The 17,621-nt window shown below is 46.9% G+C and overlaps 1 long non-coding RNA gene across 1 annotated transcript; it reads left to right on the top strand.

The window, feature by feature from the left end:
• Nucleotides 1-3,982: 3,982 nt before the first annotated feature.
• Nucleotides 3,983-15,552, top strand: LOC135576483 (uncharacterized). Its single transcript, XR_010468254.1, has 3 exons — nt 3,983-4,031; nt 4,771-4,868; nt 14,097-15,552. It is a non-coding gene; the product is annotated as an uncharacterized LOC135576483 (long non-coding RNA).
• The last annotated feature ends 2,069 nt before the right edge of the window (nt 15,553-17,621 follow it).

Raw genomic sequence — 17,621 nt, 5'->3', positions numbered from 1 at the left:
GCTGAATATTGTCCTGGTTTCCATTTCAGCTCCTCTGGACTATCTTTGCCTCAGACAGATGGACAGGCATCAGTGGATACCCTCTCTTTTTCTTTCTTCTGCTGGCTCACGAGTAAATTCAATAAAACTGTGAGAGATTTGTTAGGATTAAGGTCAAATAAAAAGCGAAAAGGCGATTTGATTTGTTTTACGATTGATTATAGAAAGTGCAGATATTTATTAACAGCCAACGGGATAACTGTCAAAATGATTCTACATCAACAAAAAAAATCAGAAGATGAGTCAAATGTTTTCAGCATTGTGGGAACGAGATTAAACCAAATACAATTGATGCAGCAAATAAAGATGCCAATGTTAACAGCTGCTATATAATTTCAGCTGGTCAATCTCATCTCTATTTATTTATATATATAAATGCATATGTGCATTTTTTATCCTTTCCTCTATAAGGAGTCTCTGCCAATTGCAAATACTGTTGGTGCCTTGGGTCAGGAGTTGAGTCATCTCGTCTGTGCAGCACCTGATACATGTCAAAGACAGGGAGCAATGAAGAGCACCCAGTGTCATGGGGAGGGTGTCACGGGGACCTGGGAGACCTGCTCCAGGTGCTGCCACATGACCCTGGGCCGAGGACTCAGTTTCCCTGTCTGTAAGCATCTTTGCTTTTAAAACAGCGCTCTGAAATCGCTGGATGAACCGGTACTTGGGGGAAGCCGGGAAGCCTTGGATCACGCTGCCTCCTGCGCCCACAACGGCCCATCCTCAGCCAATGCCACCCCCGAGGGTTATTATTTTCCTCTGCAGCCCCAGAAAAGCACATCCGTGGTGGCAGGGGGTGGCCACCCAGGGTGCTGAGCCTGCCCAGCCTTGGACCACCCAGCCCTCCCTCCCCTGGGCTACTCTGATCCTCCTCCATCCATCTGCAAGTGGCTTTCTGTTAGTACAGGCCCATTAAAATTCAAGGTCGGATTTGATTCTATATTGATCATTACCAGGGAAATTAAAGACATCTTTCTTCTCTTCTTCTTGTGTTACGGTGCCAAGAGGCATCCCGCTGTTCGCTTTTACGGGCTGAGCTGCTGTCTCGGTGTCTCCTTGGACGGGAGCTGCTCCAGCCACGGAGGTTTCGTGTTTCCTGTTAAAAAGAGTTGCTCCAGGTTTAAAAAAAGCAAAAGTGATTGTAAGTTTGGAATATTGTTAAAGCTGTTGTTTAAGGAGAGGTCTGAGCTGTCGCTGGAGTCCAGACTTACTGCATGCCAATGTGAGAAGGAAAAGTCTCTGACAAGTCCCTTTCTAAAGCACCAGGACAAGCACCTTCCGCATTATTTCTGTTTATACTTTGCCAGTGACTCATACTTTGATGTTCTGTCCTGTAGGTTACTCTAAAAACAGGAATAATTACACTGCTAATTATCATTTGAATTATTCATTTTGTCCCCCTTTTCCTTTCTCCTGGAAGAGGGAGATGCATTGTCAGTTGTGGCTGTCTTTGTGCAGCGTGATTAGATGCTTTCTGTGCACTGACGGGAGAGATCTCATCAAAATCTGCTTCCAAAAATGGAACAAGGACGAGGAATTTCACAGGTTTCGACAAGCTAAAAACCTTTCCCCTTCAGAGACATAAATATGCACCTACATATGCACATGGATGCACACACCTTAACCAAACACGAAATCACATTCGCCATCAAAATAAACCCTTTTCCTCAGCTGGAGGAGAAAGCAGTCTCTAATGAGACTGTGAGTGTGTGGCACATGTGCTTGTGTGTGTTTTCCTAATTATCTCTTTTCAAATAAGATTAAACAGCCTTTGAAGCTGGACATCTTTCCAATAGGTGAATGAACTCCAGGGCTGATGGCAACATGAAAAATTCTCCCTGTCACAGGCAGACAAACAAATTGTGGGGTGGTTTTTTGCTGTTTGTTTGTTTTCCTGTTTTTCTGTCGGGTTTTTTTTTTTCCTTAGGGAAAACATTGCAGTGAAATCACTGTTCTCTTGTTGTTAGAAACCCAGTTGAAGGCAGCCTGGCTTCTCACTCAAGCTGGGGCAAATTGGGACGAGGTGCAAAGGTTTTTCTAAGATGAAGGAGGCACAAAGCTGGTTTGAAAGGTAACTTTGGCACCTGGTTCTTGTTATCAGACAGAATATCTCAAGGTCAGGGCCCTGCTGTATGGATGCTATAGCTGGGGACAAATCCTTTATCATTCCTCTTCTTTCCAGAATGTGCATTAGCAGCCACAGCCAAGATCCTCATTCGCTTCACGCATCCTCTCCAAGCATCACCCCAGGATATCCATTAACTCCAACAGGCTTTTTCCTTTATCAAGGATTCCTTAAGAAGATCTCGGCTGCCTGGAAAGCCCTGCGTGTGCTTCAGACAATATGTCTGCACTTCACAGCTTTATTTGTTTAACAGGTCTGATAACAGCTCTGCCCATCGCACCAAGAGCAGCCTGCTCAGGCAACAGGTTCCTTCCTTTATCATGCATCAATCTAAACTGATTCCACCCTGGAGACTCAGGTGCTCAGTCAGGTTATTCTTCTAACAGCTTTATGTTGATATCATGTTGTTTTTTCACTGTATTTAAATCACCAGGAAAAAAAAAGGACAGTGTCTCACCGTCTCTCTCTCTGTACCATTATCCTTTGCTGAGGAATGTGCCAGGGAAAGGATTTATCAAAGCCAACAATCCAATAGTTTTATTTCCTTCTTGTCAGACACAGGGCCCTTATTCAGCTCTTTTACAGGAACCCTGGGTTTGCCAGTCTGGATCAAGCCCAGCGCCTGGCTCTGACAGCAGCATTGTTGCTGCCATGGCACAAAACGCGGATCCTTGGTGGCAGAACGCGGATCCTCGGCGGCAGGAGCGCTGGTGTGACCCAGCAGCATCCTTCCCACCTCCGGGAACACGCGGCTGATGCGCCGGAGCAATAAGGTTTACGTCCTTTCTATACATTTTAATGCCCATTGATCCGGTGCCTTTGACTCGTGCTATTGTTTACTCCAGGAAAAAAGCAAATAAACCCCTGCAAGGTGCCCTAAAAGGCCATTATTGTGATTTGAAGCAGTTTGCACTGGTGTAAGTCATGTCGCAAGGCAGCCGACAAGCACGTGAAGGGGTAGGTTTGATCCTATCCGTTGTGACCACTGAATATTTTAATGACCTGCACGTACAGCCAAACATTAATTGTGTTAGTTTTGCTTTGCCCTTGGCCCAAATGGGATTCTGAGACCAGGCATCCCACAGGTTAACAGTGAAGCGTTGTGACAATTTCTTTCCCCGCTAACTGCCCAAACTACCAACCTGGAGCTGGAAGCACCAATATACACCCCTGGAAACAGGGAGAGGAGGAACTAACTGGGTCCCACTCAAAGGAAACTAACTGCGAAGGGAAGCGGGTGTGGGGACAGAGAGGGAAGAGGAGGGAAAGCGCTGAACAGATGGCGGGGGAGAGATGGTGGAAGAGGCGGGAAGCAGCCAGATGGAGGACAGAGAGGAGTGCGGTGAGTGACACAAGCAATTCTCTACGCTTGTTCATATTTAATCAAGAATTTGCTGCTGCCACTATTTGCATTTTGGCGTGATTTGCTTTACAGCAGCATTTAATCAGGCCCTACCAGAGGCCGGGCCCTGTGAGCGGTGCTGACAGCCCGGGAGCAGGTCCTGCCTCCCCGGGCTGCGGCCCCAGCAGTCCAGCTGCCTTTCACAGCTGGAACCGAAGCGAGGGCACCCGTCTGACACCCAGTACAGAGCCAGAGCATCCACACCCATAACACCTCAGGAAGGAGGCAAAAAGCAGCACATTCCCCTCAGTGCTGGGGCTCGGACAGCCCACACAGACCCTCACAGCCACCACTGAGGAGAAAATGGCGGGGGACAGCTCCCTTACTGGCCAATCAGCTGCTGCTACGGCTTCACCCCAACCAATCCCGTGTAGCCCCGCCTCACGGGAGGCTATAAATGCTGCTCGGCCGGGAGGCCCTCACACTGTTGGGGGCTATTGGCAGGTGGTCGGTGGCTTTGGACAGGTAAGATGTAAAGGCTCGGTGTGAGTTTTCTGGTTTTGTCCGCTGAGAGCGGACAAAGGTTGTAACAGCGTCCTTTTCACCTGTCTCTGCGCTTGCCCTGCCTTGCTAGTCACAGAGGTGAGGCCACTGTGGGCCTGGCTGGGCCTTTAAGTGAGGCCTGTGTTCCCTGTGCAATGTCAGGGCTAGTGGGGAATTGCCTTCCTGTGGAACTAAAGTCTCTCGCTGTGGCCAGGGAGGAGCTGTTTGGCCATGTTGTGAGGATGAACAGAGGAGAGGGATCCTCAGTGGTGTCTGACACTATTGTGGGCTGTTTGAGGGGGTCATCGCCTTCTTCCAGCCTTTCTGAGCATTGTATGTAGTAACAGTCTCTTGCAGCTTCACCCTCAGGGCAATGCAGGGCTTTGTGCAGGAAGCTGCGGGCAAACTGAGGCATGGTGTGGTTACTGCAGGGTTCCTCTGCTCTCACAAGGGACTCATAAGCCAGTCTGAGAAGGGACCCCGGGAATTAGGGTGACTGGCTTGTGATGCGCATAGAATGTGCTGGGGGGCTGAGGGGGCAAAACTGGCAGCAGAAAATGTGGGGTTTTTCTGCTCAGCAAAGGACTCTTAGACAGAAATTCCAGCTATTTCAGTGTCCCACATAGAGCATAATGTCTTCACACTTTGACATATCTCTAGCTGATTATGTCTTAGGTCAGTTCTAGGAGGAATAATAAGAATAATCATTATTATTTGTCAGATCTAATCCAGCCTTATATCCTGTGGGATCTCAAAGCCTGTTAACAGAGAACAGGGCTAGTTCTGCTCATCTCTGCCACCTGTGTCCTGCTCCTAGAGGTAGGTTTTAAAATAAACAGTATATACCTGTAGATCTCCTTTGGGTAAAAATAGCAAAACAGCGTTAGCTCCTGTAGTGTTTTCTACTCCAAACGTGAAACTGAGGCACAAAATGAGTAAATTTGCCTCTAAGCAAGTTAGTGGTAAAATGCAGAAGTTACCAGTCTAGTTTTGCATCTTACTGTAAGCTGATGTTGCCTAGTACTGTATCAAAAGGGTGTGGGGGAAAAGAGAGCAGGTGGCTTAAGGAAGTAAGGAGGGAGGATAGACTTTTCAAAATGAAGCTCAAGTATAATAGTTTTTGCATAACAGTGAGTCAAAACTGCCCTCTCCTCTTTTTAATATGTTTTTAAAGCAATTCTTTAATTTCTGTGTGACTGAAGACAAAAGCATTTGAAAACCTTTCCAGTTTTCTCTTGCTCTGATTTTTTTTTAATCGTAATTATGAAACTGTCCCATTATCATATTGTGATGCGGAGCCTTTCAAGTAATGAGAAATTCAAGTGAAGTCTTGATTACCTCCCCTGAGAACAAAATATGATGGGGAGGACAGAGGGGAGGGGGGGGCAATACAGACAAGTTTTATAATAATAAAATAAAGAAAAAATTAATCATGGATCCATTAGTGTTAATACAAATGCTTTATGACTCACCTCAATCATTTTACATTATTTAATAACAGAAAGTCATTATTTCCTGAGAGAATTAGGATAAAGCCTGTTGGGGGGTTTTTATGTGGTTTTTGTTTTTTTTTTTCAAACTAACATGGTGACTAAAAATTGGATTTTAGCTGTAGTCATGACAAGGTGGGGGGAAGATGTTTTAACTCCTCCCATCTATTACCTTTGTTGAGCTTCTTGTGCTCCAGGTGCCTGTGGAGGTCACTGGCCCATGGGCTGTGAAGGTCATTGCCCACTTCAGGTGATCCAAGAAGGGAGAGATGGTACCTGGAGGAGTGGGGGGAACATCTGAATTGCTGCCCTGGAGCAGCTCCTGACAGCTCAGCACATGGCTTGGTTTTGGTGGTTCCTCAGGTGTTGGCTTTGCAGAAGCAGGAGGAGGGTCAGCTGCTGGTTCGAGTGCTGTTGTGTTTGCTATAGATGGTTGGTGTGAGCAGACGGACATTGGGACAGTGAGGCCTGCAGACTGGCTCTGTGATCCAGACACCCAGGCACCTGTAGCAGACGTGGGCTTTTCCTCTGAAGTCACTTAGTCTCTTTTTAAGCTGACCTCACATCTGTCTCCTGTACTTCAGGCTCTCTCTTGTTTCCAGAGATGGTGCTACACTCATTAATGTTGTTGCTTTGTAAGTGGCTTCTAAAACTATTGCTGTCTGCCTCCAGGCTGGAATTATGACAGAGTTGTTTTATGGGAGAGGCATCCCCAGAATGAAGCAAGCTGCCTGGTCCTTGGCCAGGTGAATAGTTCCCAACTGTACCTCAAAAGGAGCACGGAGAGGCCATAATCTGGGGCTGGCCAGGGGACCCTCCACTAATTTCAGTGGCCCAGGGTGAGCCAGTGTATCATTGCTCTGGGAAAGCAGATACATGGAAAGATAGAGGAGCTATAAGCAGGATATTATCCGTTTCCAGGCTGCTTTCCCTCAGCCTGTGCCCAGTGTGGGTGCTGCCTGGCTGTGTGGTGACATGGGGACGTGTTTCCTTGCAGCTGGGACTGTAGCTGAGCCCTGTGCGCTGGTGGGCTCTGTGGGAGGTGAGTGAGTCAGCTCCTGGAAGTGGCCTCCTCTACGCAAAGCCTGTGTGAGTTACAATTCTATAAAGGGACCGGAGGCATCTCCCAGCATGGGAAGTGGAGCAGCACAAGGGTGCTCTCTACTGATTCAGCTTTTCAGGTTGGGGGAGCTCATCTGCCCCTGAAATGCAAAGGCTAATGGAAATTGTGCTTGTGCTTGCTAGAAGGCAGGTTTTAAACCAGGAGGTTACATGCTACCCGCACACAACCCGGTGAATTGCACGCTAAAGGGATTACATGCGGCTTAATCTGGAGCTTTGGCTCTGTGAGCAATTAAACTCCAGTGATTCCACAATGATGAAAGTTCAGCCTGGAAGCGTTGCATTCCTCGTGTTGCCATTTTGCCTTTTCTCAATGAAAAGGAAAATGAATGTTACCTGTTTTTGTGGAAAATTGCCACATGGGCAAGCAACAAAGTCGCCTTTTGACAAAACTCCTGCTGAAGGGAACCTGCTGTGGTCCTTGGGAGAAGGGCAGCTCCAGGGTGCTGGGATGACCCTCTGATTAGCTGAACTGTTGGTTCTGTGTCTCTGGGAGGGGATTCAGTTGGGTGACACATGTGGTTTGGGTGCTCAGGAACCAGATGGATCCACAGCTGGTTCCTTCTGATCTACCACTCCACTCCTCTGTGCCTCAGTTTCTCCATCTGTAACATGGGCAGAATTAAGTTGATTCAGATGTACTCTTCTGTAAAATGCCACGGCATCTCATTGGAAAGCATTGCTGCTTGAAAACCTATCTGTCCATCTGAAAAGAAGGTTAAATTAAATACGTTTTCTACTAAAACAGGATTTTTGTATCATGCTCACAGAATCCTGTGTGAATGTTGACTTAATAACAACTTGAAATGACCTTGCTGTTGAAACAGAAGCTGTTTATATGATGAGCATCTTCCTGCCCCCTCAGGTACTGCTGTCGTGGGGTCCTGAGTCCTTTACGTGCTCAGGCCAAGAACAAGTATCTGCCTCAAAATGCTTACAGGCAGTAGGCAAAGGAGGAATTATTCTTCTCACCTCATCATAAGGAGCTGAAGGACAGAGGCAGAGATAATTTTCCAGGGAGCTCAGCTTCTGTACCAGGGCCAGGGAAGGCACTGACTTCTGTGTGACTCAGTCTAGTATTTTAAAGAAGAAAAAACCTCCATCCTTTCTATTTAGGGAGAGACCAGCTGCTTAATCCAGCTGTGGGAAACACAACATGGGCTGGGGAAGCTGTGAAAAGCTCCTGCCAGGGCGAGGGCATCCTGAGGACACCTTGCAAGTGTCTGTTTACCTGAGCACTGTAATTGCTCCAGCTATTTGCTACACTGGGAGTTGAGAAAGTGACAGAGGCAAACAGGACACCCAATTTTCCGTGGAAAGTTAACTTTTCCAATTGCAGTTGAAAGCTTGGTTCTTTTGACCTAATTTCCCACTCCAAGGGTTAACTGCTCTCTGTGGTACGGCAGGCCCTCCAGTGAGTGCAGCCAGACAATGCCATTTAAGTGAATGTTCCTTGCCTGCAGAAGTCCTGGAGATAGCTCCATCTTGCTCACAGTAGGTGTTACATTAGCTGCTCAAACCATATTCCAGTAAATTAGAGCTGGGCTGATTTAGACAATCACTGGGTCATTCTTTCCTCCAATTCCCAGTCTCACACAGAGATAACAGCAGCTGGGGGAAAGCAGGGAGGTGGACGAATAGCAGTTTGCTTGCTTATTAGGGGTTAGATGCAGTCTTGAGTCTGTGATTTGCAGAACACAACTGATACCAGCAACAAAAGCCTCAAAGTTAAATGATGCAGTATTTGTTTCAGGTCTAATAAAGACACTTAAACAAACGCCAGGCACTTTCTTCCTCCAAGGCAAGTCGATGTATTAAAATGCCTTTATAAAGCAGAATGAAACCTGTGGTGAGCGGGAATTTAGGGGTGAGAACGGGTTGGTCCACAGCTGGTCTGTGGTGCACGTGGGAAAGCGTGGCCAGAGCCCTGGAGTGTGTGGGGCCACCTCGTCAGTGCTGTGTGCTGGATGACTCCTGATGTTTGTGTGCCTCTTCATATCCTTTGGCTGTCATAAAACTTTGCAGCGTTTTTGTACATCAGCTAGTGCCAGAGGCACCTGATTTTCCTTTGGCCTGTGAATACAACAATAAAATGCTGTTATTGGAGTGAGTGATCTGACCTGCTTGTGTTGGCTGGTGAGTAAGCAAGAGAGATTATGACCCTTTTGAAATCCTTTTATGTGCTTTTTTTTCTTCAGTCAGAAACGTGTGCTATGTTTTTTTAGGAACTCGGTAAACTGATATCAGAGAAATGTTGTACCAAGGAGTTCTGCAGGTGTTTGGGGGCCTTTTTGGGTCCAGCTTAAGCCTCTAGTCCAACAGAACATTGTGCTGAAATAGAAGAATCTGCCTTAGGGTCTGTGACTGAACAGATTGCTTGAAGCTGAGCTGCCGCGGTGCCATGCAGAATATAGAGAGGGGCTGATGCTGCTCCCCAAGGCAGCCAAGCCACGACCTCTTCTCACATTGGAATGTCCCTGGCAGTGTGAAAATGCAGCCCAAATGCTCTGAAAAGCGGTGACTGCAGGTGTGCAACAGCTTCAAGGGATTAAGAAGTAGGAGGAAGCAGCAGAAGACAGGAGCCAAGGTGATGTGTAAGTGCCTGTAATTTAAAGGGGAAAAGGCTGTTTAGCTCTGGAGGATTGGTTGCTGCTTACCCTGATGTTTTCAGCTCTGGTGTGAAATACTGTATTTCTGAAGGTGTGTCCAAGGCAGAGAGCTTCAGCATACAGATAGAAAGGGCACCATGGAGAGAGAATTATTTCCCTATCTATTCCCATTGCTCTCTTTAAAACTCACTGTAATGATGTTGCTATGACCCAGGCCTTCATAATATGTGCCTCAGGTAACGCAGATTGATATATAAATACCTGGGTTTATTACACTTGAAAGACCTTTGAAAACTCAGGGGGAGAAAGAGAAATTGTGGGATCTAATCTACCATCCCTGAGGGAGAAAATTAGCCCATGGATAGTACTAAATGATACAGTGGCATTTGGATGTTGAAGGAAGAGTGCACCGTTTATGAAGTGGGTCAGCTCTGTCCTGGGGAGAGGACCCAGGCTCAGTGGGGTTCAGCTCTGAAGCCCCAGTTCTCAGCGTGCCACCCTCTGGGGATGACATAGGATCTACTTAAATCCTGGTTGGGTTTATGTGGCCCTGGGCTGCAGCCTGTGGTCCTCTCTGCTCTATGTCAAGCGCTGTGTGAGATTAACACGAACACCGGCCTTTGGGACCAGGTAATCAGAGCAATGGGGACTGTGGATCAGCAGGTGCAGAATCAGGTTAACGTTTTACTGGGGATGATGTAGAAACCCCTCACCTTCTTACCTGCCTACACCCTGGGCATTTTCAGGTGTTCAGGGTGGAGACTGAAGGTTTCTCCCTGTTGCTCTGTGCTGTTCTGCAGGAAATATCCAATGCAGTGAGTGTGGCAGTTCTCCTGAGCTCCCTGTTCTGCCTGCTTCTGTTGATGATCTCAGCTACTGTGATGTTTTCTTTCCTCACATTCTAAATCATGTTGTATCCAGGATTATGAAGGTGCTTGCTACAACCTAGTTGTAAAGTTATGAAGGAGACGTTTTTTGAGTGATGATGGTCACAAGGGGATTCTCAGTGGCACAGCAGCATCAATTAGGGACCAGACCTTTTAGCAGAATTTGGAAGTAGCCAGAACTGCATTAACTGACAAAAAAAGTGCTTGTTAACATACTACGTAATGGCTATGAAACTCATTGCCACAGGAAGCCATCGAGGCCAGGCACTTAGCAAGAGTCACCAAAGGGGTGGACGCTGCTACAGATGGCAAAAATATGTAAAAATATATTAGCTAATGATTGTAAATTTGCTGCAGGTTTATTAAAACACACATTGAAGCCAGTCTCTTCCTGGTAGAGTGCGGGATAGTGCTTAATGTGATGAGAATGAGCAGACACAGAGGATCTGACGCAGTTTGGCAGCCTGTCTGAGGGGCAGCGTGTTTGACCAGGGCCTAATTCTCGTGCCTTTCTGTGGCTCAGTGTCACGGCTCTGTCACTGTGCCTCCCCCTCTGGAGCAAAGAATCTGGATAGTTTGTGAACAATAAAAGTGGGAGCACAAAGGTGAAACTAGTTTTCTTTCCCCTAAAGAGAAAAACATTTCCCAGATCATTACATTTTTGGTTCATGCGCTGAGGGTTTCTCTCCCTGGGAAGTTTTTACAGTAGATTGAATCTGATCGTTGGAAAACTCATCTGGAAAACAGGTTAGATACAAGTATGAAATGCTTCCCTCCCTCTCTGCTTCCCCCTTCTTTATTCGCTGTATAACCAGAGCAGAAAAGCTGATGGTAGATTTAGCAGGTTTTAATTATCATTTATTGCCTAGGTGAGGTCTCAGGCCCCTCTTTCTGGATTAATCTCCAGAGAACGGGTCTTAACTTCTCATATTTGCTTGAGGTAAATGGGTGGCCAAGACACATTTTCCAACAAAAGTTGTGGTTTTCTCTCATGTCTCCTGGGCTTCCAGTTCAGTGTCGGAGGGACAATGAGCCTCCCTTTTTAATAGCTGCATTTGTCGTCATTCCTGCTTTGGTTATGGATCGAGAATCTGGATTTATGTGTTCCTGCCCAGCTGATCTTGCTGTGTAGTGATGGTGGCAGCTCTGCTTCCCATTAGGAAATGGGATGAGATTACGCACTCATTTACCTCTGGATTGTTACCAACCTGGGCTGGATCTGGGTATGAACTGGCTCAAGTCTCCTCTGTACTTCCGCAGCCCTCACTAGTGGGCAGTCTTCAACAACAGCCTTTTGTATAATGTACTCAGTAACAGATACACCCATACGAGAGCCTTTTAGATAAGACTATAATTCATACTTAAAACAAAGGTTATAACCTGGTGTTAACTGAATCCCAGAGGTTCCTGTGTGTGTTAAACTGATGCTGTCCATTACAGGAACTTGATCTGATCACAGACACAGCATGCAAAGTGCACAGACAGTGCCCTTGATGCCGTTAGTGTGTGTACTGGAGTCACCCTGGTGCGATGAGCTGAAGAAGTGACAACTGGGGGTGGTTCTGGTTGTCAGTGTGAGTTAAGTCAGGCCTTGGAGGAAGCTGCTGAAAGCTGCTTGCATGCAAAGCCAGGCCCAGCCTGCACCAAGATGTTCTGTGAGAGTGCTGGAGAAGGGTTAGAGTTAACATGTGAGAGCTGCCCTGGCAGGACCTGCTTTTATCCCCTGCACTGCAAACACTTGTTCTGGTTATAAATGGATCCATGAAGAATTTATTCCTTGCGCTGTTTCTGGGTTCTGTATTCCCTTGCTCAAGTTTTAGAGCACAGGGGGGTATCACTCTTGCTTTGTGTTTTGCTGTCCATCTCCTTCCTGTGCTCTTTTTCTTTCCCTCCTACAGCAGAGCCATTTAGGCATCCATAAAACTCCAATAAAATTTTCTCTCCCACATGCTTTTGCAAGAGCAGAAAAATGTCTGCTTCACTTCACAGACATTTTGATGGGGGGGTATGGACTTTATATTAAAGAAAAGAAGAACACTGAGTAAAATAACAAGCACAGAGAAAAAGGGCAACTTGTACAGAGCTGCTGTACCCCACCAGCTCACCTTCAGAGCATTTATGCCCTGCAAATCTCCCTTTTACAGGAAGAACCATGGCAAGCCCAAACCAGCACTAGTCATTTCAGCTTGTGTCCTGCATGGAGAAACAGTATTAACACAGCTTGGCTGTGGGCCAGATGCCTGTGCATGGAAACATATTTAAGCCATCAAATATGCAGGGTATAAACAAGAATTTTCAAAGTTTGGTGTTTTTTGCAACTCCAGGCAATACGAATTAGAGTCTACAGTTATTAAGTTCCCATCTGGTGGCTTCTTTATGAAGGAATGATATTTGCATGTTTCCAGCAGAGAAAAGCTGTTTTTAGCTCGGATAAAATGGAACATTTTGCGACGGTATGGGAAATAACAGATGATGCTGATTTTAGCAACTGGGGTTGTAGGTGTCACCAGCTGCCCTTTAAAAAAAAAGATTCCTCTTTAAGTAAGGGGAGCCAATGTTTTTCCTAGTGCCCTTAACACCCATTGACTTGGAAGACTTTGGCCAGAAGGAACGATGGCATCTTGCAGAGAAAGGGAACAGCCCATCAGGTTAACTTCTGGGTATGTTGGCCCTCAGTGTGTTCTTTTGGTCTTTTCATTTTGGGAAGGTGCAGGGCTGGTGTAGCCAAGGGCCTGATTGTTTTCTTTCTTGTTAGAGAGCGGTTATCAGGAAGGATTCGCAGGCACTGCATTGCTACTGCAGGGATTGTTAATATTCAAAAACGCACAAGGCAGGAGCCGCATGGATTAACCTCGAAGGAAGCCAGTGCCTGGATTGTTTTGAAACATCCTCCTCCACCACTGCAAACTGACTGTGGCTCTGGAACCAGCCCCAGCTTTCCGAACCAGCCTTTTTCAGGCAGGCGCTGCCAGCTTCGAGCCTTGCAAACCGTAAATACAGCTTAGGCAGCGCCGGCACCGCAGCGCTGCTCGCACACAAGTGCTTTCCCACCCAAACAGCTGCTCTGCTTACCCAGCCAAGAGCGAGGGGGAAATAACATCCCGGAGGAGCTGCAGCTCTGGGACCAGAGCAGGAAGCTGTACCCAGGCTCCAAACCGTGCCAACAGCATCCTCCCAGCTCTGCACCCGGCTCGGCAAATGCAGTGGAATTAAGGGGGAAGAAATGGTGCTTTGCACACAGACAGTGGAGAGCGTTAGCTGCATGTTTGCTTCAGCTGTGGACACAGCTATTGGAACATGGGTGTGCACACCCTGTTGGAAGCAGCTTAGCCATATAGCAGTGCCCCATACTGCCTGACTCTGTAAGGGTGGCAGTTTTTGTTGGAACTTCAGATATTTGGAGCCCTCTGCTAGTGGAGTGCTTTAGAAGAGAGCAAGTGAGCTATTCCCAGAGAAGATCACTTAAAAGATCATTGGGGTGTTGCTAGGTGTGCATAGGGATGCTAAAGTGGGATTTGGGGAAAGATTTGTCTTTGCCATGCTCCTGCTCTCCTCTTTTGTGGGAAGGAAAGGCACAGATCCTGCTGAGCTTGAGACTTTTGCCACTGGTGGTAGTGTCCAAGAGACCCCATTTTGGGAATCCCTTCAGCTCTGTTCTCTTGCTCCTGTCCTAAAAAAGGTCAAATCCTTCCTCCAGCACCGAGAAGCCTTGGCCTGGCTCTGGTGCACAGAGTTGTAGCCTCCACCTTTCTCCGGCTGTGCACGAGGCTGGAGACAAGCTCAGCTGGTGGGACCTGGTCCTGGACTAAGTGATGCTGCATTGCAGGGCTGCAAATATTAGTACATGGCTGCAGGGTGAAGGGGTGAAAGGGGTCAGTTCTCTGCAGCAAACTCCTGAGGGCAGTTCAGTGAAACTTTTCTCCTTCTTGCCTTTTCAAGGTTTTCTATTTGTGGATAAACGCAAGAAGCAACAAGTTTGTGGTTCTGACTGGCCTGGGAGCAGCTCTTTCCAGAGATACGGGTACCCAGACAGCATTCGAGAGCTCAACCAGGTATGTGTGATCTGGACCCTGCAGGTCGCCTCCTCACAGGTTCTGACAGCGGAGATGCCCGAGCCGCTGAGTTTGTTTTGTTTTGAACTGCAATCCAGCAGATCCCACGCTTTGCTCCAGGCTGGCTGGGCTGCTCTGCAGATGATCTTGCAATGTTATGACAGTCCAGAGAGCCATTATTCCGAGCGCTTGCCAATCACCAGACTGCTGCCAGTCTGTGTCAAATGAAGCATCCCAGGCCCTGTCACATTAAATCCAGCAGCTCTTTCATTTAGGGTAGAGCAGTTTGTTTATTTGTGTTCCCTCCCCTCCTTTTGGGATGCCATACTCAATCATCTCAGGGGTTTGCTCTGCCTGTACGGAGCCTGTAACCACAGCGAAACTCAGTGCCCCTTAAAGGGCCCCTCGTCCTGGGGCAAGCGATGCTGTTGAGTGTTTTGCTGTGGTTTTGTTTTGGAAAGAGATGGGTGTAAATAAGGGGGAAGGCGCAGAACACTGGTGTGGCTGGGAGCGCTGTTCCAGATCCGTCCTCGTCAGCCAGTCGCACCAGTTCAAGGGCAGGTTGCCTCAGCCCGATGAATTGCGCAGCTGCTGTGTTCTGTTGTAAACGAGAATAAAAGGTGCGGAGTAGCGTCACATCTGTTTGCACCAGTCAAGGCTGTGCAGCACTTCTATGCCTCAGTTTCCCTGCTTTGAGGGAGGAGTGGGGAGTAACCCACTCTCTGGAAAGGGGAAGATCAAGCCATCTGGAGCGGGGGCTTCTCGACTCTGCTGCTGCTCAGGCAGAAGTGACTCAAATGGTCCAGTTCATGCAGGAACTGATGGTGGAGGCTGTGGAGAAAGGTCTGTACAGAATGGAGAAAAGAAGGGAAAAATGGTGATGAGCTGGCTGGAAATGAATACAGGGATGGATCAGGATACTGCACGCAGTATTCCTCAGTCATCAGTTCAGATTACCCTGGCCCTGCAGGAAAGCCTCTTGAATCAAGTCTCTCTATGTAGAGGATGTGAAGCCTGGTCAGCTTCTATTACCTTCTTAGCTTGGGAGAACAGGAAAAAGATATTTATTCTTTTATTCATTTATTCATTTATAATGCATCTGCTGTAAGAGGTGGTTCATTTCTTGTCATTACTTGCTTTGGTGTTTAAATTGCTTCCTGTAGGATTTGAATTCAGATGTTATGATGGTTTTTTTTCCCTTTACAAGAATTAAAAGCAAATGCACAGTTAAAAAACAGAGTTCCAGGGCTTCCAATCATTTGACAGAATGAAGTCTGCAAGCCAAATTAACTGCGCTTCCTCATTACTGTTGTCACTTTGTGTGCTGCCTGAATGCTCTTGAATTCAGCCCTCATCCATTACAAAAAATATTTCCCTTTTCTTGAAGGGGCCCCCAAGCTGATTAAGAGCAGAAGAGATTTTAACTGGGTTTTTTTTTTCCCCTTGAAGAGCAGCTTTTATCTGTGGCTCCTTGTTTCACAGGATAGTTTCTGGTTATTTCATGGTTATTGTGCAAATTCATGGGGAGAGTTTCCCTATGGATGAATGGAGATCTCTTCGAGGAAGAAGGATGCCTGCTGCTTTGAAGGACTGTCTTTTCACAGAACGCTACACAAATCCCCATTTGAGGTGTCACTTCCATACCAATGTCTCTTTAAGGAAGTGTAATGATAAATCTAGCTTCATTATCCAACATATCTAACAATCAGCCCAGTGACATCCTTTCCTTTCATTACACGGAATAAAGATTGACTCATTGGGTGACTTTGCTTTCAGTCGAAGCCACATACAGTAACTGGAAACCCAGGGAGACTCTGCGGTCTCCATGGAGACAGCACACTTACAACTTAATGTGATCAACAGATGCTGCAATAATCTTGAAAGATGGAGAAAATGTTTCAAACCGAGTGTTGTTTATGGTGGTTGGGTGGATGTTCAGATTTGCTCTGTTGTGACTGGGTTCCGTGTAAATGCACACGCTTTTGAAAACACACAGACGTGGATTGGGGGAGCGATCTCTGGTGTGGATAAAGCGAGGAGAAGTGGGCCAGCGCTCTTCTGTCTGCAGCCTCTGTCCTTAGGGAGGTCACCGTACCTTCCTCTCCTATCCCTATCTGTCTGTAAAATGGGGCAGTGCTAATCAACCCGTTAATGGCTACAGCATCGTTTATGCTCTGGGGTGGGTGACTGTAATGAGATGAAACTAGAAGGATTCTGATGAATGAGTCAATAAGCTCTGTGAATTGAACAGGGATCTCCCTCTGTGCTGTATGACCTAATGTTGGAGCTGACGTCAAGATTTCCAGTGCAGATTTATACTTCTGTTTCATTTTCCTGTGAAACCTCTAATGAGTGATCATTTCTCCCTGAGTCTTATAAGCTGTTGTAAAGAAATGACTTGTTTTCTATCCCTCCCTGTCACCCCTTGCATCAGTCCCAGTGTAGGGAGCTGCAGTCTCGGAAGGAAGGGCCTGCAGGTGCTAGTCCCCAATCAGAGGAATACCTGGAGTGCAGCTATTAAAAAGGATGGTCCAGATGCAAGGGCTGGCTCTGAGAACCTTCATTTCAGTGATTGCTGGGAGCTGGGAAGGGATAAATTCAGGCTGTACTTGTTTGTTTCTTATTCTTTCCCTAAGCATCCTCTGCTGGCCACTCTCAGAGATGGGCTGCTTGGCGGGGGGGACGCCTGCTCTGAATTCCTATTTTGCTCTTCATATCTAATAGCTGTGGAGAGTAGAGGGATTTTTGTGTTTTCCCGTGTTCATTGGGTTTTTCATGAGGGTGGAATAATCTTTGATCATACAGTGGCATTTAGAGCTGTGCCAGGTGCCTTACAGACGTGAAATAACCAGCTCAGAAACTGTGAGTGTGCCCTTGTTCAACCTGGCTCGCTGCTAAAAGGTGCTCAGCATTGTGAAGTCTCCCCTTCCTCGCACCTCGGGGCCAAGAGTTTCCAGGTAGAAAACAACTCTTGACACTTCTTGGACATCCAGCTTGGAGAGATCCTTACTCGCGCAGTCCAAGGCAATGGGGTCCCCGTCCCGTACTGGTTTCCATGTCACTGTACATGGAGCAAGGAACTGGGAGCCACAGTGCAGCTAAAAATATCAGCGAGCGTTATTGATCAGAAACTGCCTCCAAATAGTGTCAGGAATGCATCTCCTTTCAAAAAAGCACAAGATCTCTAATTCAATGAAGGGAATTCCTCGATGAAATCCCAGATGGGCCCATAAGAACAGCCTGATTATTTTTTGAAGCCTTGGTTGCTCTGGATAAGGCTGAAAATTGAATTAGCTCCGAGAGAGGCAGCCCTGGCCAATCACTCAGGGAGGCTGAAGGACAGCTTATTGATTTTCATGTTTCGAAAAAAAATTAAATGATATCCCTTTTTGTTATTTAAAATGCTGCTTAA

This window comes from Columba livia, chromosome 27 (assembly GCF_036013475.1).
Source record: "Columba livia isolate bColLiv1 breed racing homer chromosome 27, bColLiv1.pat.W.v2, whole genome shotgun sequence".
Lineage (NCBI taxonomy): Eukaryota > Metazoa > Chordata > Aves > Columbiformes > Columbidae > Columba > Columba livia.
The sequence above is the reverse complement of the archived record's forward strand: the minus strand, read 5'-3'. Positions and strand labels throughout refer to the sequence as shown.